We start from the raw sequence: 22,753 nt of genomic DNA on the forward strand, positions 1-22,753 counted from the left end.
TTTCAACTACCTGAAAGGGGGTTCCAAAGAGGATGGATCTAGACTGTTCTCAGTGGTACCCGATGACAGAACAAGGAGTAATGGTCTCAAGTTGCAGTGGGGGAGGTTTAGGTTGGATATTAGGAAAAACTTTTTCAGTAGGAGGGTGGTGAAGCACTGGAATGGGTTACCTAGGGAGGTGGTGGAATCTCCTTCCTTAGAGGTTTTTAAGGTCAGGCTTGACAAAGCCCTGGCTGGGATGATTTAGTTGGGAATTGGTAAGGCTTTGAGCAGGGGGTTGGACTAGATGACCTCCTGAGGTCCCTTCCAACCCTGATATTCTATGATTCTATGAGAGGAAATATCACCTTCCCCCCATGATTTCCATACATCAACAATATAATCATGAAAGCACCCACTTGGAGAACAAGGGTGGATAAAAATTGTTTGTTTGGTTTTTAAATTAAATCAATTCTAATACTTTTTAAAATAGACCTGTTTAAAATGAAATCTGAACTTAATACAAAATATGTTAAGGCCTAAATTTATTATAATCTCTTAAAACATTTAAATAGAAAATAAATAGGCTGAATCCATCGGCCTTTATAAAAATTTTTGAGTTAAAGGCTGTTTTTCTATATAAAGAAAGAATTTGGGGGAAACATTTAACTTTTGAGGTCAAGCTTTATAAATATGTCAAAATAGGTAATGTATCATAGTAAGCACTTGTTTTTAATAAAAATACATTATATGATATTTTGTATGTTTAATTACATTCTAGTTACCATCCTAATGCAACTTGACACAAATCATGAGCAAAAAGTTAATTATCTAGTAAATAAGCAAAATATAAATTTTAGTGTTAGGTTTCAGAGTGGTAGCCATGTTAGTCTGTATCAGCAAAAACAACAAGGAGTCCCTGTGGCACCTTAGAGACTAACAAATGTATTTGGGCATAAGCTTTTGTGGGCTAAAACCCATTCTATCAGATGCATGGAGTGGAAAATACAGTAGGCAGGTATAAATACAGAGAACATGAAAAGATGGGAGTTGCCTTAAGGAGTGGGGGCGGGAGGTCAGTGCTAACGAGGCCAATTCAATCAGGGTGGATATGGCCCATTCTGGGTGTGACTATCAACAGAGGGAAAATATTTTTTCGTAGTGACCCAGACACTCCCAGTCTTTATTCAGGCCTAATTTGATGGTGTCAAGATTGCAAATTAATTCCAGTTCTGCAATTTCTTGTGGCAGTCTGTTTTTGAAGTGTTTTTGTTGAAGAATTGCCACTTTTAAGTCTGTTATTTTAGTGTTAGTAAATGGTAAATGATAATTTATGAGAATCCGAAAATATGAAACTATATAATCGCTTAAATAAATGTATATAGTTATAGTACTTCCTCTCTGGTAGTGAAAAGATGTACCTAATGTAGTGCAAATGATCAGGTTAGCTGTAAATCAATGTGTTTTAATGGTTATATCAACCAATGAGAGTGCACCTTTCTTTACAAAAGAACCGAAGTACAGATGGAAAAGTTAATTAAAAATCGATGCTGTAAATTGAGGACTTCCACTTGGTGATTTAAATCATTGTTTAAATTGCCCTGATTTAAATCAATTCACCCCACAAAATACTTAATTTTTTACTTATACTTGTTACAAAAACACACAAAAAAAGAGATGCCTGAACAGCCACCTAACCTGCACAGAAAGGAGCACTCAGAACAGCTCTCATGCTAAATTGTCCCCAGGTTAGGTCCAACAATACAGTGTCTTTTACTGTTCCCTGGCCCTTAAGGACAATAGAAAGCTAAAGGTGTGATGATCTAATAAATCCAACTGCAAGCGACTCAAAGGTCATCAGCTTTCTAGCTACTGCATTAATGCTCTGAATAGTGCCAATATGAACTGGTTTATGTTGGAAGGATAAGCATAAGCCCATCTTTTGTCTTGCTTATCCAGTAATTATTAAGTCATGGACCAGCTGGGTCATGACTTGACCCAGCTGTGTTCGGTGCTGCACATACACAGAGCAAAAAGACAGTGTAGGAGATAGCAGATGAATGCGGACTGATGGGAAGTACAAGGACATTAAACAAACTATTACAGTTAAACTTATCTGTCGGTGAACAGTGAAAATTTATCTGGAAAAGCCTAAAACTGTCCAATACAGTCCATCACAGCCAAATGTTTGGCTGTGATTTACCTGACCAGCTATTGATAGCATGAATTGGAGATGTATGCTACATGTACACCACAAATGAAGGCATCTCCAGTGAAGATTCTCCTCCATGCTTGATACGGCTAAACAATTCCTGTCAGTAGGGTGACCAGATGGCCCAATTTTATAGGGACAGTCCCAATATTTGGGGCTGTGTCTTATATAGGCGCTGTGATATTGCATGGCCAGAGCACAGCAGGAGAGTGATAGATGGGAGATATGTAAGCCCCAGGATGATGAGAGCCTTATTCTCTGTAGAAGGAAGACAGGCTGCTACAGATTAGTTAGAGCATCTGAAACCAATTAAGCCAATTAGAGCACCTGAAGCCAGTCACCTGATAAACACCCCCCCCGCCGCTTCAATCAGATAGTTGGAGGAACTGAAGCAGAGTGGTTTGGTGTTGGAGCAGAGAGCAGTTTGGAGGAAAGCAGTTTGAAGGAGTGGAAGCAGAGTGGTTTGGTGTTGGAGTGGAGAACAGTTTGAAGGAGAGCAGTTTGGAGAAGTGCTGGGGTGGGCCAGAAGACTGAGACCCTAGGTAAAGGGAAACCCGGCTTGTGCAAGCAGAGGGACTCTACAGACACAAGGGGTTGGGAAAAACTTGGCCCAAGCGGAGAGAGGGCAGGAAGCCCCACAAACTGAAGAGCCGGAGAGGGAAGTAGCCCAGGGGAAGGAGTCGCTAGTTCAAGTGGTTTATCGCTATCCCTAGGGCCCCTGGGCTGAGACCTAGAGTACAGGGCGGGCCTCCACTCCCCTTTCTGGGACACTAGTTGATACCCCAGTTCAGGGGTGAGAAACAGCGCCCTGAACCCCCACAAGAAGAGAAAGTGCGGGACCCATCATAATAGTGCAGACAATTTGCCACATCGCCTAATAACCCCTCATCCCCTGTCCTGATTTTTCATAGTTCCTGTCTGGTCACCTTACCTGTCGGGGATTATTTACCTTTGGCATAAAAATGCTTTGGTGACCAATTTTTTTCTTGGCCTTTGGAATGAACTAGACTGCATTAAATAGCAGGATACTTTCTGAGACCTTCCAGAAAGGCTTTATCCTTGTCACCCTCCCAAATATTCAATTCAGATACTGAATCAGTTTATTTCACATTGTTTGTGGGATAAATATTGAAAACCATCTTCATGGCTATAAATGGGAGAGCAGACGTGGGAAAGCACAGTTTGATTAAGGATAGGCAGCATTGATTCCGGCAGGGGAAAACATGCTTAACTAACCTGCTACAGTTCTTTGAAAATATTACTGCAATAATAGATGAGGGGAAATTCAATGGATACAGTGAACTTAGATATTCAAAACTGCATTTGACAAGGTTTCATGTCGGAGATTAATAGCTAAAGGAGAGGGTTACAGAAAAGGAGATAAAATATGATGCTGTGTAGAGAACTGGCTTAGCATATTCTATGAAGTGTTACCAGAAGGGGAAACTTCTCTTGCTAGATAGGGGAGGAGAATAAATAGTATTCCAGGGCTCAGTTTTTAGTACAGTATATCCCTGAGGAAGACAGGGAAACTCTGGAAGATTCTGATTGTAAAGTCTTACCCAAATTGTTTTGTTCCACTTCTAGGACGTGCAATCTCTGGAGATTCACTACAGGCACTGACATATATGTACAGAGGTTCTTTGGCTCTGGGGCCATAAATCGAACTCCCCAGCAGTTTTCCTCCAGTTGTGCAACTATCCACACCCTACACTCTATTGTAATAATCTTTGTACAAAATGCGCCTTTGAGGTATCATTTGAAAACTAATAAATCAATGGTCAATAACATCATGGTGAAACGTACAGGGCCGATGACGGGGGGGAAGCTGGTACAAATTACCGGGGCCCTGCGGTCCCGAAGGGGGCCCGGGCCCTGGCTTCCCCGGCTTTGTCAGCCCTGTTTAGCCGGTCCGCCCTTGCTGGGGGCCCGAAAAATTTTTTTCACTGGGGCCCAAACCCGTTCTCGGCGGCCCTGGAAATGTATATAGCAACATTATATGGTAAGTTCCGAATTGCCACATACAATGTTGTTAGCACATGTTCAAACCCACATAGCCCTAGGCAGAAGTTGTTAAACAGGTCTATCTGAACTAAATAAATGTATGTTTACCTCAAGTTACACATAAGGAGTAAACAAGGACATTGGGACAGCAAGAGGTGGTAAACGTGTTCCTCACACACAAAGGACAAGCTGACGCCTCTAGCCAGGTGTCATCAAAGAAATTACTGGTCAAATGGCCATTCTTTGGCAAGGAAGGAGGGCAGGCACAGATCTATCTGCATTTTAACAACATGGACCCTCTTTCAGCATGATACTCCATGTCTCTAGTCTCACTGCTGGAAGGAACTTTATCTAGGGGTAACCCTCAGGAAACTGCTTTTCAAAGGATGACTATAGAAGCAAGGGGCAAAAACACGCCAAGTTATCTTTCTCCCTCTCTCTCTTTCACCTAAGACAACAAAGGAACCAGCTCTTTGACTTTGGGATGGGTCCTAACCTGAGAGTTTGGTCAGCAATGTTGCTGGGAACATGTGATAAGGATTTTACCTTTAACCTACTCTAGCTGGTTAATTTTTAGTTACTAGAAAGTGTTTTACCTTTCTTTCTCATGTAACCATTTCTGACTTTAGTACATAGTTGTACACACTTAAAATCTGTCTCTTTGTAGTTAAATAAAGTTGTGTTATTTTTTAATCAAATCCAGTGTTGTGACCTGTTTGGGTTACTTCAGTTAAAGTAGCAAACTGTTTCATATTGAGGGGCAATGGATCTCTAATATCTGAACTGCCCAATGTAGAGGGCTGGACAGTGCAGAACACACATTCTGGGGAAAATGCAGGATTGGGAGTCTTTTGGGGTCACCCTGCAAGGCTGCTAGAAATCAGAGTGTGGCTAATGTGTTACTGACAAGCTGCTAGGGTAAGAGTGGCTGGATCATGGCTGCAGGAGTGGCTCTATGATTTTTGCCACCCCAAGCACGGCAGTCAGGCAACCTTCGGCGGCGTTTCTGCAGGAGGTCCGCCGGTCACGTGGATTCAGTGGCGGCTCTGTGGGTGATCTACTGGTCCCGTAACTTCGGCGTACCTGCCGCCGAATTGCTGCTGCAGCTGTGGGACTGGCGGACCACCCACAGAAACACCACTGAAGGCTGTCTGACTGCCACCCTCATGGCGACCGGCATGCTCTTGCTGCTCTGGGGGCTGGAGCCGCTCCTGTTGGGTGGCTGCCTGGAAATGAGTAGCCTCCTGCTAGGCAGCCGTGGCTTGTATCAGTGCCCGCACTATGTCATCCATTGTGGTGAAAAAAAATAAACCCTCTCCTTTTTTTTTAAAATCACCCTCCTTCTTCCGCAGTGCTGTGCACACCAAATTCCACCCCTGACACCAGTTGTGACAAAGTTCCTCCTCTATCTTGGTGGGTCCTGTGCTTATTGGTGGATTTGTTCACCTCAGAGATTCACCATGTGGGTCAGGGAACAGTCCAGAGACCTTCCCTTCTGGTAGAAGCCACAGTCCAGGAAGGGCCGGCTCCAGACACCAGCCTACCAAGCATGTGCTTGGGACGGCACCTTGGGACGGGGCGGCGCTCGGGGTTTGGTTTTGGGTTTTTTGGTTCGGCCGGGCAGCACTGGGGGGGAGGGGGTGGGACTTGGGCGGCGCGACGCGACGCTCGAGGGTGCGGGGACTTGGGCAGCACGACGCGACACTCAGGGGGGCGGGGGGCTTAGGCGGCACGGCGCTCGGGGGGGCAGGGACTGGGCAGCGCAGTGCGGTGCTCGGGAGGGGTGGGGGGCTTGGTCGGCGTGACGCGACGCTCGGGGGGCCGGGGACTTGGGCAGTGCGATGCGATGCTCGGGGGGCCAGGGACTTGGGCAGCACGGTGCAGTGCTTGGGAGAGGTGGGGGGCTTAGGCGGCATGGTGCTCGGGTGGGGGTGAGGACTTGGGAGGCGTGGGGACTTGGGCGGTGCGACGCAACACGATGCTCAGGTGGGGGTGGGGACTTCGGCGGTGCGATGCTCGGGGAGGGGTTCGGCGGCGCGGCGCTCGCAGGGGCGGGGCAGCGCTCTTTTTGTTTGCTTGGGGCAGCATAAATGTCCAGGTAAATTCCTCCTGTGTCTGCTCAGGAGTTGGGAGGTTTGGGGGGAACCCGGGCCAGCCCTCTACTCCAGCTTCCAGCTGTCTATAGTGTCTCCTGGAACAGCTGCGCGACAGCTACAACTCCCTGGGCTACTTCCCCATAGCCTCCTAACAACACCTTCTTTATCCTCACCACAGGACCTTTCTTCTGGTGTCTGATAATGCTTGTACTCTTCAATCCTCCAGCAATACGCCTTCCCACTCTCAGCTCCTAGCATCTCTTTCTCCCAGCTCCTCACAGGCATGCTACAAACTGAAGTGAGGTTTTTTTTAAACTCAGGTGCCCTGATTAGCCAGCCTGTCCTAATTGATTCGAGCAGTTTCTTCTTAATTGGCTCCAGGTGTCCTAATTAGCCTGCCTGCCTTAATTGGTTCCAGCAAGTTCCTGCTTGTTCTGGAACGGCCCCTGTTATCTTACCCAGGGAAAAGGGATCTACTTCATTTGGGACTAATATATCTGCCTTCTAACACTCTCCTGTATCCATCTGGCCTGACCCTGTATACAATTTTTTTTTCTGACTTCAGCCCCAGTGCTGCAAATAAATGCACACAGACCCCATAACTTCTATGGGGGCAAATGCACACATGTAAATGCAGAACTGGAGCCTTGTTTGGTAAATTTAAGCAGACCACCGAAGTGGTACTCAGGAAACCTGGGTTCTACTCCCAGTTCTCCCTCTGATCTGCTAGATGACCTTGGGCAAGTCACTTCCCCTGTCTGTGCCTCTGTTTCTCCATCTGTAAAATGGGGATAATGAATGCTACTGACATCCTTTGTAAAGCACTTTAGAGATTTACTGATGCAAATCATTTCATCAAAGCCAAAGTCGCCCTAGTCGACCGCTCTCTCCTTTAATGAGTAATGTAGGGTTCCAGAGCTAGGGTTCCAGCCTGAGGGTCCACACAGCAAATTTGACCCAGAGCCCAAGCCCCACGAGTTCAAGTCAGCTGACCCAGGCCAACTGCAGGGTTTTTATCCCTGTGTAAACAACATGGATATTCAAAATCAATGGGAATTTTGCAACTCAGACTTTGTCTAAATGAATACTTAATGGGGTGTAAATTTATTTGGTTAAAACTCAGGCTCAAGCCTTCCTTTGCCCCCCCCCACACCCCCGTCTATACACAAATTTTGCTGACCGAGGGGTTGGAGCCAGTGTTGAAGGATCCCACAAGGGTGTATAAGCTGAGCTTAAGTCAAGACTAGATTCAGGGTTCAAGCCCTATTGCTTTTCAATGTAGATGCAGCCCCACTGGACTCGTGCTCTAGGATTCTGCCAGAAGTATTCCACAATCCCCCAGGCCAACTTTTTGTGTCTTCTGGACAGTCAAATTTGGTGATCAGTCAAGTTTTCCCACACTGCACCATGAACAAAGGGCTACAGCAGCCAAATTTGGAGAGGGCACTAGGAAGTCTGGGATATGGGTGGTTGGACTCAGACCCACCTAATACAGTGTAGATGATGGAACCCCAGGTTGGGACCCAGGGTTCAACAGTTCTGAACTTGGGGTTACAAATGAGTGTAGATGCTCAAGCCCTAGGTTAACAAACCCAAGGGCTGTTAACATGAGTGTTACTAACCCTGGGCTTACATTACAGGGTAGACACACCCTAAGTGCCCATGTTGACCCTGCTGCTATGCACAAATAGTTCCCAAGTACACTTGGCTCTATCGTGCTATAAAGTACACTAGGGAACAGTTATTGTACGGCAGACTAGGACGGGATAGTTTAGCGCCCCAGCTTGCCATGGACTAAGTGTTCATGTAGACAAGCCCTAACAGGAAAAAGCAGGATCAGGTCCCATATTTATTTCAAAGTCATTTGATTTAAAAAAAAACCTTCAGGAGATTTTACTTTGAAGTCTCCATTTGGTTTCAATGGAATGTCAAACAACGTTTGAAAAAGAAAAAACATACAAAGTATTATTGGCTGGTCACCTAATGAGAAGTCCTTGGCTTATTCATTTAAAAACTGCTGACTACAAATGATTTTCAGATATATTTTTTAATGTCAGTAGATTTACTCTCAAAAGCAGCAAATAAATGGAATTTAGAAACAGACATCCAAAGTTGCTTGTGGGGTATATTTTTAAAAGCACCAAATATTGCCATTAACATACAGTAACAGCAGTAACACTTTAGCAATGATTATCTATTTAAACAGTTTTGTTTTAGTTCACATCAGCTCTCCTTAAGGTTTTCTGTCCTTTCCCCCAAACATTATACTACTTAACTAAAAATGGACAGTTTTTTTCGGATTCCCACAACTTACCCCAAATGAAAATGTCATCTGTTTTCTGCTTGCTCTGCTACAAAACACGGGGGTTGTTTTTAATAGGATGAGAGTGGTTTTTGCCTTTTGTATTTCTGTAAATGCTACTGGGAGTAGAATACCCAAATCCATGTAAACAAAGCTAAATATATACTCTGCTTTATTATGAATGGATTTGGGCATCAAGAGCAGAGGAAAAACAACCTTATTCTCTCAACCAACATAAAATTTGCTGAACTTGTAGCAAGCTTCATTCTCCATCCAAACTCCCATGGCTCTGCAGTACAAAATATTTCTGCATGCAGAGAAAGAGTATGACAATGTATAAGGCTGGAGGATGCACATACCAACATTCTTTTATCTTGTAGAAAATGAAACAAGTAAAATCAAAATGCTCACTGTACCATATCAGTTTTTCCTTGAAAAGAAACAGTGTGAAATACGTGGCCTTTGAAAATGTGGGAGAAAAGGTCTGAAGTCTCACAAACATTGGATCCGAACATCCTTGTTGTTGTTCTCAGAGTGGGGAGCCATTGAGACTCCTATTGAATATTTCAACCAACGATTTAGCTGTTCAAATTTGAAACTAAAGCTCTCCCCCTCACCTAGTGTAGAAACCCCTACTCTCCTTCAGACTGAATCACACCCAGGCGCATAGAAAGCCTATCTGATGCAGGATGGTGTAATTTACACCTCCATATACAAACACTACTGAGATTAGCCCACTGTCTCTCAATGCTTTCACCTCCACATATTGCTCTAGCACATTCAGACTTCTGAAGACCCTCAGAGATTGTACTTGAAAATATAACTTCCCAGGTTTTTTTATTCTTCAGGATGAGGGATGCACAGACCAATTCACTGGTTTTCTTTATGTTCTCTGTTAGATAAACACAAACCAGGTAACACGCTCTCAGTTAATGTGACTAGAGCATGGTTGGTATTATTAACAAATTCACTTATATTTACAATTATACTACATTTAAACAATAACAAAACACGTTTAAGCAGAGAAGCACATATTTCTTGCTAGTTTTCAAGCTTAAGTCTTACTAAACAAAAATATGTCCACGTCAGAAATTTATTATTAATATACTTAGCCTAAATATCGTGCTTTTCCTCTGGGGCTCTGGCAACACTTTAAAAAGGAGGATAGTTCATTTTACAGATGGGAAAAGGGAGGTACAAAGTAAAATGAGATTTGCACAAATTCCCCAACTACAGGTTCATGGCAGAGCCAGTACTGAACCAAGACTCATGAATCTGAGCCTAGTGCCCAATATATTGAATCATACTGTCTCCTATATCAATAATACAGTCACAATATAGAAAATAAAAAATATTATGAGTCATTGTTTTGTATCCGCTAACATTATTATGTTGTCACACTTCTGCCAACAGGGAACAGAATTCAGGTCCTTACAGGTCTGTTTCCTGCTATAGAAGAAATCAAATATGGTGACTCTGCATCACTCTTAGTTGATTTTTTTATTTACACTACCATCACCAGTCCTTGAACAGAGGTGATCACAAACAACATGCAGTCATGTTTTACTTTCTCAGGAATCTAAGTCCAATACCAATGCCCAGTTCCCAAGAAGCAATGCTGCATCAAGAATTTACTTTAGTCAAAGGTATTAAGGCAGAAAGCAAATGCTCAACATCTGCCACAGCTCCCCCAAAGCATCTCCACAACAAAAAACTAGCAATAATACAGAACTTTTTCAAAGACTGTACACTGCTCGCATGCTTGGAAAAAGAACTTGTAAACTTATGTCTAGCACCACCATCTAGTATCTCCCACCACAAAAAAATAAAACACTACACATTGTAGGCTCCAGTCCGTGAGCAATCAATGATCTGATATACATACTATGTCCTTTCTTAACAATTATGGTTGATCTGGGTGTCTTCTCTCAGTCCCTAGCTTCTCCCCAGATCAAAGAAGAGGAGGGCCTTCTCATTTATGGGGACTTGGTTCTGAAGCTCCCTGCCAGAGGATGTCCACCAAGTAATTGTTCTTTCTTATGACCAACAACTATGTTGAAATTATAAATGGAGTTTCCTGTACTGGTTTACAATCAGTAGTAGCAGTAAATATTTATGTTTTGGTAGCATCAAAATTAGAATGAATTCCAGAAACTAACTGCAAAACCAAACAAATTGGAAGTGAAGATGGTTGAGTTTTTAGTGCTTCATATCATTAAGTGACAACAGCCCAGCCAGAATGTACCATCAGACACTGTAGAGTAATATTATAGAGGTTCTCTATTTCTTCCATTTAGAAATGCCTTACTGTGACAGATTTTGAGCTAACTGTAAAATTGGTTCCAATTTGACTGCTTTGCTGCCTATTTATTTCTGCAAGTAGGACAGTGAACTGGAACAATCAGTTAGCTACTACTTACCATCCTTACCTGATGATAAATATCAAAACCAACATTAAAAATTTGTTTGTAAAAGATTAAACACCTAAATTTAAGCTTGTGCACCCATTAAAAGAAGTCTGATTTTCCAGGGTGTTCAGCCTTCAGTGCCCTCTGATGTCAGTTTTCATGAAGGGCATGATCATACTGAAGTCAATAGAAACTTGACTCTGAAAATCAATTCACTGTCTCTGTGGAGTACCTGCAATGGAGGAGATACCAAAAAAGAAAAGTTACTATTACTAATGGGGCAAATCCTCAGGTGTTGTCATTTATCATAACTCCAAATGAAGCTATGACAATTTTACCAGCTAAGAATCTGCCGCAATATTTTTTTTTTTTTTTTTTTACAGAGTCTGGTTCAATGAACTCAATCATTTGCAAGGGACACATACTACTAAAGATATTGCCTGTAACTAGAATCAGTGGGGAAGGATCTCAAAGATTATTGTTTGTATAGTTTTAGATATCTTGCAAGTCATTGTCTTTCATAGCGATGCCTCAAATTTGCATAACTACCCTTCCCATAAAGTTGCTTATTCATGCACCAGTTCCAACTCTCCCATTGCAAAACCCTCAGATCTGCTACTGAAAAACTGGGTACTTCATAGGAACAACAAATCCAGTTGAGTTCAGAATAAAATCAAAGATTTCTGAATAGCACACTGTCTTCTTCAAAGGCAGGGGGTTCAAATGTCTATCAGTGATACAACCAAAAATATAAGAGGATGAAAGCATTTTGTAATTGTGTCTGAAAAAAGAAGCTTTTGCTTCTTCAGTTACACTGACAGTGGCAGTAACAAACTGACAACAGTTGAAAAAAAGCTCCGATATGCCTTTACTGCACAAAATAAAAAGCGGCTTTTAAAATTACAAGTGACCATTTGAGAACACCCTTACCAATTTATTCTTCCCTCTGAAAACAAGGTCTCCTTTGGAGTAACAGGTCTGATCATTGAGATAGTCACATTTTTTAAATATGGCTCTAGAACTCAGGTATATCACCACCCTAATCCTACTTATATATATTTTAAACTAGGACAGAATTCACAAGAGAGATATTCACAATTCACAAGATTGCCTGTTCTGAAGCAAAATGACTTCAGTACTTGACTTTTAATTTGTGTGAGAAATGGTAGGATAGTTCTTCTAGAATTGTTATAGATGTTGAAGGTTAAATATATCATAAGAACAGCCATACTGGGTCAGTCCAATGGTCCATCTAGCACAGTATCCTGTCTTCCAATAGAAGCTAATGCCAGGAGCTTCATAGGGAATTAATAGAACAGGTAATCAACAAGTGATCCATCCCCAGTCATCTATTCCCAGCTTCTGGCAATCAGAGACTAGGGATACTTCAGAGCATGGTTTTGCATCCCTGCCCATCCTGGCTAATATCAAATTACAATTAATAGTTTAACAGATAACTTCCACCTGATTGCTACCGAAAGCTGATAAAGCTTTTATGTTTAAAACCAACTACACCAAAGTATGTGTGAATCATAGGAACTTGTCCTTCAGTTGCAGTAATTGGTGTCAGCAATTGGTGTCAGCAATTGCAATTCTTCCTGGAGAAGGGCCAGACTACCTACATTCAATATGGACGGTGGCAGTTCAAGATGTGTCCACCATTTTAGACTTCAGCTGCAGCAATTGGTGTCAGCATGCAATTGGTGTAATCAGAAAAGAGCTCCAATTTCCCACATTCTTAATGCAGTGTGCACTAAGCATGGGCCAACTTCAAAAGATGCAGTGGAGTTTTTTGGTTCAGATTAACACAGAGAGTTCAGATGCAGCATCGTTACTAATTTTAACTATCCAGACTTCTGGGTCTCCAAAATTGGAGAGAAAAGAGGGGAGGAGAGAAGAGTGTATGAGAGTGTGAGTGTAAGTAAAAGGAGTGGCGCTAGCAAGATTTCCAGTACACCTGCTCCCTGTCAGGTAAGAAATACTGTCACTGAATGGTCTTTTTCCTGATACTTTGGAATTTTTGTCCATTGCCCTCAGGGATTGCCCTTTGTTGTACAGTGCATGTAAAAATGAATCCCCAGCTGCCTTGTTAGGGCAAACAAAGGGACAGAGAGGGGCAAGGATGTGGCCCCAAAAGAGGAATGAGATGACAGGATATCGTCCCCTCGTCTACACACACAGTCAGTGATCACAGATTGAAAACACAAACATATAGATTAAAACTCCCAAAGGTAACACGCCAGATTCAGAACTCCAACCAGCAGCTCCATCTCAGACTCCAATCAGTCTGTGTTCCTTCTGAGTCTGTCAAAAAACTGTTCCAGTTGGCTCATAGTCACAAAAGCTTTCAATACTCTTCTGGCTTTCTTATGTTCTAAATGCTGAGCATATTTTGGCCATATGGTTCTGGAACTGGATATGTGCATTGACTCTTCTGTCTATAGCTGCTTTGCAACACAAAAGAAAGTCATTGAATTGGAGTTGGATATCCCTCTTAAACACAAGGAGTGAAATGCCTGCTCTTAATGCATGCAGTTTGATAGCACCTATTAGTCCTGTGTAAATACTTCAAGAAGGGGGGAACTAAAGGAAGATATATCTGCTAACTAGTACTGTACAATCACATCTCAGAATTATTGAAATAAAAGTATTTGTTTAATATATACACCATTTTGCCACAACATGATGGTGGAAGACAGTGGGCCTGATTCCCTCTTGCACTGAAATTTAGTCATTTATATTACTGAAAAATGAGTCAAAGGGGATGTAAAACACTGCCAAATCACAACATTTTACACCCACTTTGCACTAGTGTAAGTAACTGCTCAAGATTCAGGACCAATGTGTTTGAGAAACATTTTGTATTTTTTAAAGCATATCTACACTATATGCTAAAGGGAACAAGGAAGGTTATTAAAGTGAGTGAATTTCAATAGTCAGCAGAAAAGGAGGGGTTCAGGCAACAGCACATGAACCCTTCAACAAGTAGGAAATAGAGAATCCCACAAGTTAATGTAAATGTAATCAACAAGGCAAAGGAAACCTCAATTTTATTTATCCATCATTGTGATTCTAATTTTTCTCACCAGTCACATGCACCACAAATTTTAATGTCTTCCTTTACGCAAACTATTCATTCTCCATCAGACCTAAAATACATTAGACTTATTTACAAAGCACTTTTAATATGGAAGGTTCCCAAGCACTTAAGACAGTGTTAACTCTATCCACTATTGGAATGCAGGCCTGGCCTGGAACATTTAATCTAATAGCAGATAATAGAAAGTGAAGAGTTCCTTATCCATATGAATCTACAGGGGGAATTCATGGCAGACAGACTGCAAATAGGTATATTGAAATTCAGTAAGACTCTGGTGTTAAAAACCCTAAATAGCTGTGCAGTATTGCCCATAAATCCTCCTTTTATTTCAATGTTTTACCTGCTCAAATCATTTCTCATCTTGATTAACGTTATATCCTTCTTGCTGATCTATCCAACTGTTTTCTCACTATGGCCTTATCTTCACTGCATGTTAACCATGGGGTAAGTAATCATGTGTTTGTCAATGCTACTGCGTGACCACATTGTCAATGTTAGCCTGTTGCTAACATTGTCATGCTAATGGTACTGCTTACAGTACATGGACTATAATGTTTTTAATGCCATACATGTGATTGGGACATAGTGTGTGCTTCACAATGTTTGTGAGCTTAAGGGAGAGTACTTTGGGCTGGACTAGGCTGTCAAAAATTATGATTTGGACATTATTAAAGACACTAAAAGATGCTATTAAAGACCATATGAACCTGTTAGTGCTTTAGAGTCTGCTACAGCAGTGTGCTGTGGCTGGCAGTAGGAAGCTGGGAGCTTCAAAGGAAGGTTTGAAAGCTAGAAGCCTCTGGTGATTGGCTGAGCCTTAATCAGTGGGCGGGGCATTCACTCAGGCCAGGGCTTTATAAAGCCGCGCACAAGCGACCAGGGGCTGCTAACAGGGAGTTTCGCAGGAGAGTTTAGAAGGGGAGTGGGAAGGGAGCAGGGGTCCCTTGTCGGTTCTATCTGTGCCACTTTAGTCCCCTAAAACCTATAAACCAAACAACATTTCAAAACCTCTTTCTTTAAACCTCCCTTCCATTAACTAGGGGAAAATGCAGGCAGAAGCCCAGCAACAGAATGGGGGCTATCCAGTTTATTGCACTGAGTGTAGCATGTATGATTACCTGCCCTGTGGGCGGGTGGTGTATGTGTGCAGTTGGTGCAAGGAGCTCCTGGCCCTCAGAGACCACGTATGGACTTTGGAGGCCAGGGTGGAGGAACTGGAGGAGCTAAGAGAGGCAGAGAGGTATGTTGATGAGGCTTTCCGAGACACTGTAGAATTGTCCCACCTCCGGTCAGACAGCCCCTGCGCTGTTGAGGAGGAAGAAAGGCCCAGGGAAGCAGAGCAGTCAATGGGAGCAGAGGGAAAACTTCCCATAGTTGGGCCCCTCCTTCTAGATGGTGCTGGGGTTGCCTCTCGCACTGAGGTTACCTCTCCAGGGGAGGGAACTTCAGTTTCTAGGAAAAGGCAGGTGTCAGTAATGGGAGACCGGTAAGTCTAACGTCGGTACCAGGCAAATTAGTCAAAACAATAGTTAAGAATAAAATTGTCAAACACATAGAAAAACAAACTGTTGAGCAATAGTCAACATGGTTTCTGTAAAGGGAAATCGTGTCTTACTAATCTATTAGAGTTCTTTGAAGGGGTCAACAAACATGTACACTAAGGACATAGTGTACTTAGATTTCCAGAAAGCCTTTGACAAGGTCCCTCACCAAAGGCTCTTACGTAAATTAAGCTGTCATGGGGTAAAAGGGAAGGTCCTTTCATGGATTGAGAACTGGTTAAAAGACAGGCAACAAAGGGTAGGAATTAATGGTAAATTCTCAGAATGGAGAGGGGTAACTAGTGGTGTTCCCCAAGGGTCAGTCCTAGGACCAATCCTATTCAATTTATTCATAAATGATCTGGAGAAAGGGGTAAACAGTGAAGTGGCAAAGTTGCAGATGATACTAAACTACTCAAGATAGTTAAGACCAAAGCAGATTGTGAAGAACTTCAAAAAGATCTCATGAAACTAAGTGATTGGGCAACAAAATGGCAAATGAAATTTAATGTGGATAAATGTAAAGTAATGCACATTGGAAAAAATAACCCCAACTATACATATTATATGATGGGGGCTAATTTAGCTACAACAAATCAGGAAAAAGATCTTGAAGTCATCGTGGATAGTTCTCTGAAGATGTCCACAAAGTGTGCAGAGGTGGTCAAAAAAGCAAACAGTATGTTAGGAATCATTAAAAAGGGGATAGAGAATAAGACTGAGAATATATTATTGCCCTTATATAAATCCATGGTACGCCCACATCTCGAATACTGTGTACAGATGTGGTCTCCTCACCTCAAAAAAGATATTCTAGCACTAGAAAAGGTTCAGAAAAGGTCAACTAAAATGATTAGGGGTTTGGAGAGGGTCCCATATGAGGAAAGATTAAAGAGGCTAGGACTCTTCGGCTTGGAAAAGAGGAGACTAAGGGGGGATATTATAGAGGTATATAAAATCATGAGTGATGTTGAGAAAGTGGATAAGGAAAAGTTATTTACTTATTCCCATAATACAAGAACTAGGGGTCACCAAATGAAATTAATAGGCAGCAGGTTTAAAACAAATAAAAGGAAGTTCTTCTTCACACAGCCCACAATCAACTTGTGGAACTCCTTACCTGAGGAGGTTGTGAAGGCTAGGACTATAACAGTGTTTAAAAGAGAACTGGATACATTCATGGTGGTTAAGTCCATAAATGGCTATTAGCCAGGATGGGTAAAGAATGGTGTCCCTAGCTTCTGTTCGTCAGAGGATGGAGATGGATGGCAGGCGAGAGATCACTTGATCATTGCCTGTTAGGTTCACTCCCTCTGGGGCACCTGGCATTGGCCACTGTTGGTAGACTGATACTGGGCTAGATGGACCTTTGATCTGACCCGGTACGGCCGTTCTTATGTTCTTAAAGAATGTATGGGATGCCTTTGTACTCGCTTAGTTGAGCTACATGGTGAGTACATTGGGGCTACATAATAGGCTTACATGACATAATTGGACTGTTGTATAGAGTACTGAGGCTATTGCTTTGTATTCAGATGTAGTGTTTATGCAAACAATGTGGAAATACAAATTCCTTTCAATTCAACTTTACTGAAATTCATTGATGCTAAAAACGTGGCCATAGGAGTTGCCGTAAGCTGGTGAAAGTATGTGAAACATCACACAAAACATTGTCTCTTATACTAATGATTTTTACAATCCTTACATCTGTTCTCTTTTTGGTGCCCTGAAGCACGTCTACAGCAAAACTCTGTCTGCTTATGGCAGGGTGGTTCGTGGGTATTAGCTGGCTCTCTCAGGAACTGTTTACCGTATTTTGTAGTACATGGTAACATGGAGAAGATTCCAGGGGTTCTGGATTGGCCCCCATGGTTCATGACCCTTAATAGTCTCTCAAACATGGTCCTGTTTTGAAACTCCACGTCTCATTCTATCATCTCACGATCATGGTGGAGATACCTGAATACAGCTCCTTCTCCTCCTCCCACTGCTCCCCCTCAACCTCCTTGTCCTCCATTCTATATTTCTCTTTCTCCTTCTTTCTTCACTTCTCTGACTCCATGTACTCTCCCAACCTCCTAGAGCATGCCTTATTCACCTCCATTATGAAGTCATACCTGGTCCTCCACTACTGCGTCCCCAAATTTAGAATCTTATGCCACAGAGTGGTTTTCTAGTTGTCAGGCCACCCCTTAATGAGTCAAATACTGCTGCATTTGTTCCCGATAGATTTAAAAAATGGTGGTGGCTCTTGAGTTCATATAATTTTATTCTCTTTCTACACAGCAGCAACTGAAAAGTAATTTTTTTTAATCTCAAAAGAATGCTGTTCTCTTGGCTTTTTCATTCTGCCACTAAAATCCTGCCTGTTGAAAACTTTTCTCAAAGAGTTTTCCCAAGAGAAGAATGGTCTTTTGGAGAGAGGGAAGAGACCAGTTACTTGAAAGGACAGCAGCAATGGTGGATTATGTTGCATCTTTTTGCAGGTGGTGCAACCGTCCAAGATTTCATGTGGCTTCAGATTCTAATCTGGAAGAAAGACCAGTTACTCCAAGCATCAGGGATGAGACCATCCATTTACACCAAGGAAACATTTCTGGATCTTGCTGACAGATGAACTGAAAAGGATTGCAAGTAACAGTTGTGGTGGAGGGAGGCTTGTCCTAACAAGGAATCTGAGAGACCACCTAGAATTGAGTGAAAAAAACTGTTTTATTACTCTCCAGTAATGGATCTTATACCTGGCCTTCCAGTAGCCCATGTTCAGCCCCTCTATCTTCTCCCTCCATTGCTGTCCAAGCAGTTCAATCCCGTGTTCTTCCCTCAACTTCTTCAATATATCTTCTTCATACTGTTAGAGTCATGTGTCTTGTTCACTTCAGCCCAAATGATTTGGAGGATGGCATGGACTGCACCCTCAGCAAGTTTGCAAATGACACTAAACTGGGAGGAGTGGTAGATACGCTGGAGGGTAGGGATAGGATACAGAGGGAGCTAGACAGATTAGAAGATTGGGTCAAAAGAAACCTGATGAGGTTCAGCAAGGACAAGTGCAGAGTCCTGCACTTAGGACGGTTGAATCCCATGCACTGCTACAGACTAGGGACCAAATGGCTAGGCAGCAGTTCTGCAGAAAAGGACCTAGGGGTTACAGTGGACGAGAAGCTGAATATGAGTCGACAGTGTGCCTTTGTTGCCAAGAAGGCTAATGGCATTTAGGGCTGCCAGCAGATCGAGAGACGTGATCATTCCCCTCTATTCGACTTTGGTGAGGCCTCATCTGGAGTACTGTGTCCAGTTTGGGGCCCCACACTACAAGAAGGATGTGGAAAAATTGGGAAGAGTCCAGCGCAGGGCAACAAAAATGATTAGGGGGCTGGAGCACATGACTTATGAGGAGAGGCTGAGGGAACTGGGATTGTTTAGTCTGCAGAAGAGAAGAATGAGGGGGGATTTGATAGCTGCTTTCAATTACCTGAAAGGGGGTTCCAAAGAGGATGGATCTAAACTATTCTAAACTGTTACTCAGAACAAGGAGTAATGGTCTCAAGTTGCAGTGGGGGATTTTTAGGTTGAATATTAGGAAAAACACTTTTTCACTAGGAGGGTGGTGAAGCACTGGAATGGGTTACCTAGGGAGGTGGTGAAATCTCCTTCCTTAGAGGTTTTTAAGGTCAGGCTTGACAAAGCCCTGGCTGGGATGATTTAGTTGGGGATTGGTCCTGCTTTGAGTAGGGGGTTGGACTAGATGACCTCCTGAGGTCCCTTCCAACCCTGATATTCTATTATTCAAACCAGCACCAAGATTCCGGTATGTTCATATGGCCAGATGGGTGCACAGGTAGACAAGCTTATCAGGGACCATTGTTTTGCTGTTTCCAATACTGGAAATGGAGAAGACTGGAGAAACTGTAACTGGACTGTGGATACTGAGCAAGGGATAAGAAGGTAGACTATTCCAGTCAGGGGTCATAATACAGTTAGCATGGGCAGATGGTAAGACAGTAAGAACAAGGGTATGGGTAACCAATGAGCTTATGGGAAGGAACTGAAGGAACATGATATCTCAGTTATGGGTGCCCATGGTGGCAAGTATTCACTCTGTTAAACTCATCATCATATAGCAACCTTGTGTTCTACCCTATAGTTCACAGCATGATGGCTACCTTGCCATATAGTTCTGATAGCAGCGTGTAAATGTGTACTGTATTAAGGGGAGAAACTATGGTTGAGCATGAGGTCAGCATGCAGTGAAGGCAAGGCCTATATTCCAGCAAGTCCAAAATTATATTGTCTGTTTTGCATCACAAGCACACTGCTACACTATGCTCTTCCACTTTGTTCAGCTCCAGGATAATATATCCACATCTCTGTCATTAGGGGAAGAACCTCTTCCTGCTCTGATCCCACCTCATGGAAACATCTATCCATGCATTCCTTCTCACTGGTAGTCTTATCCTTCTCAAATCTTTCCCAATATAACATCTTGTCTCCTTTACTTTTGCTGAAATATGAGGTATTGACAAAGCCAGGCTCACATAGCCTGAATTAGCCTAGAAACTATGTGCCCAATATTGTGCATAAAATCTGGAATTTGATTCTAAGGACCTAAAAATTCCCCACTGCAAATTACTTCTCGACTGCATCAGAGACAAAATGGTTCAAAACTAGTCAGATCCATCCTCTCTCTCTTCCTCCTACAGACTCACCAATAATTCCCACCATTATTCCTCCTACTCAGACTCACCAGTAATTGGTCTGGTATCTTTTCTGCTCCCCACTCTTTAATAGTCTGTCAGGGCCCATGAGATGACTGTTATAAAAGTACTTTATCATGTTCGGGTTTAGTATTTTTCCATGAAAAAAATCTTGTGTGATTGAGCATTCCATCACTAGGCCCAAGGCACCCAGCCAGATCTCTGAAAGGAAGTTGGATGGTAGATAAAGGTAATTATAGTGTAACATTTGCCACAGTATATTTAAGGCTGTGTCAGCACTTTCCCTATTTTAAGAGGTTTATAACTCTATGAGAGCCGATAGCCTGAAACTTGTCAAATGAATCTAGGGAAAAATAATCTGAAATGCAGCTATTCAGTGAGATGCCCTGAACTGAGAAACATTAATGCAAAAGGAGGCCTTGGAGTGATAGAGGGTGGCAGATTAGATATTAACTTACAAAAGGAAATGCTAATAAAACAAACATACAAACAAAACACTTTTCTACCAATGTGTTTCCCAGAATTACCAGTGGTCACTCGCTGTTTGAAAATGAACTGTGTGTGTGTCAGGGTAAAATAAAAGCTTACTGTGAAAAGTATTAGCCAGGTGGCAACACATGTGGTGGTGGTCAGTAATACTCCTATAGTCAGCACCATCAACTTAACAGTGGGGGAGAATTTGAGGGCCACATCTATACTACAGACTTATTCTGGCATAGCTATGTTGATCAGGAATATGAAGAGGTGTAATCTGTGACCAACATAGCTGTGCTGGCAAAATCTCTAGTGTAGACACAGCTATACCAGAAAAACTCAGTGATATTGCCATTATAGCTTGTTTTGCACAGGGGGCCAGAATAACTGAGCAAACAAAAGTGCAGTTTCCTGCTATAGCTGCATTCACACCAGGAGTGGTTTGCCAGTGCAAATACAGCATACCGGTATAGCCATACTGGGAAAGCACTCCTAGTGTGGATGTGGCCTAAGGGCTTGTCTACATGGGGAGTTATATTGGTATAAAGGTAAGCTGTGAATTTAAACCTCTATATTTTCACTGGTATAACTCCCAATGTGAGCACACTTATTCCGGTATAAGTCTCTTTTCCATTTTAGTCTTTGTCAAGTAGGAAGCAGTTTAAGCTAAACCAGATAAAGCTACTCTTATTCCTGAATAACTATGTCCACATGAGGAGTTATATTAGTCTAACTACAGTGATTTAACTTTAGCCATATAATTGTACTGGTATAGCTTGCTGTACAAGTAAGCTGTAAAAGGAGGGGTACATTTTTTGAGACACTAACACTCGTTCAGCACAGTGCAAACCACCTGAGTTAGACTTTCTTACATTTAATTCTGTTTTCAAAGAACTTTTAACCAAGTTATGTATACTGAGAAACAAGAGTAGAGGTGGAGGGGATGGAGAAATGGGATTGACTAGGGAAATTTTAAGGGATTAGGGGAGATTTATTTCTTGCTAATTGGAAAGAATCTTTTCAAAAACAACACTGAATAAGGGCATTAAAAGGGTGGAAAGGATTAGAGCTATGCTGCCTGTATAATTGTTAAAATGCACATTTAGCCATTTTCTCAAAACTTCTCTTTTGCCAAAACATATTCACAATGGTTAACTTCAACACTAGACTGAGCAACTTGTTTGATTGATTTAAGACATGTCAGTATGTTCAAATTGCAACCAGATCACAGGTTTCAGTTTCACTTTTTGGTGAAATGGCATTGAAGAAAAATGTATTTGCATTTAAAAGATGATGCTGTTCACAAACCACAGCAAAGGTCCACATTATATTCTACCTGGTAAGACTCCAGTCTTCAGGAAACCATGCTAAGTGCAACTTAGAGTTCACTTTAAATCCTCCCCTAGGAAGAAGTGGTTTGTTGTGCACCTCCACATTGGGATGTTCTCTGATGATCAGAAATCTGCTCTAATGATATGTGAGCTTCAAAAAGTTGTAAGGTCTATTCAGTTCAGTTGGGAACTTTTAAACTGTAAACGCTTATCTAGAGCTCTTTGGTCTAAGTCCATGCTGGCTATATGCACTAAGGTTGACACCTCAACAGAGTTGAATCAAAAGATATTGGATGAGAGCCTCACCCTGCTCCAGCCCCTTTAGTTCATCTCTCTCTCTCTCTCTCACACACACACACACACACACACACACACACTTTAAATCAGTTTAAAGGCCTGGAGTGGTGTAAAGGTGCCTTAAAATCTCTGTTTCCAGCTGAAGGAGACTTCTCTCAGTGCAGGCCCTGTGCAGCCATTAGGCTGTCTTCTGAGGATCCCTTTTCAAGTGTAAAATGTTCCAGAGCAGAGTTGGGGGCCAGATGAGTGTCCATGGGCCGGACCACAGGACCTAGTGCTGTGGAGATTGCA

The sequence above is a fragment of the Mauremys reevesii genome, linkage group 7, assembly GCF_016161935.1.
Source record: "Mauremys reevesii isolate NIE-2019 linkage group 7, ASM1616193v1, whole genome shotgun sequence".
In the NCBI taxonomy this organism is placed as follows: domain Eukaryota; kingdom Metazoa; phylum Chordata; order Testudines; family Geoemydidae; genus Mauremys; species Mauremys reevesii.